This window comes from Arachis duranensis, chromosome 3 (genome assembly GCF_000817695.3).
Source record: "Arachis duranensis cultivar V14167 chromosome 3, aradu.V14167.gnm2.J7QH, whole genome shotgun sequence".
NCBI lineage: Eukaryota > Viridiplantae > Streptophyta > Magnoliopsida > Fabales > Fabaceae > Arachis > Arachis duranensis.
In genome coordinates this window covers 84877312-84877939 of record NC_029774.3, presented here as the reverse complement: position 1 = coordinate 84877939, position 628 = coordinate 84877312, and positions in this window count along the sequence as shown.

Here is a 628-nt window from a genome sequence, read left to right as displayed (position 1 = left end):
CCCGACCTGATGTGCCATAAGCTATCAGTTTACCCGGGGTCCCGACCTGTCCAACAAAGACGCCGGAAACTCGGGCCTGAGCGCGTGCAAGCAATAGAAGAACAAGTACAAGCACTACTAGACGCAGGGTTCATTCGGGAAGTAAAATACCCCCTATGGCTCGCAAACGTGGTCCTGGTAAAAAAGTCCAATGGAAAATGGAGGATGTGCGTCGATTACACGGATCTCAACAAAGCCTGCCCCAAAGACCCATATCCACTACCAAACATCGACGCCTTAGTAGACGCAGCCTCAAGCTATAGATATCTCTCCTTCATGGACGCATACTCGGGATACAATCAAATCCCGATGTACGGACCCGACCAAGAAAAGACCTCGTTCATAACCCCAAGGGCAAACTACTACTACGTAGTAATGCCCTTCGGGCTGAAGAACGCAGGGGCAACCTACCAAAGGCTAATGAACAAAGTGTTCTCAGAGCACATCGGACTACAGCTGGAGGTGTACGTCGACGACATGCTGGTAAAGACACAAAAAGACAGAAACTTGCTGACCGACCTCACCGGTGTCTTCGGCACCCTCAGAAAACACAACATGAGACTTAACCCGACAAAGTGCACCTTCACCG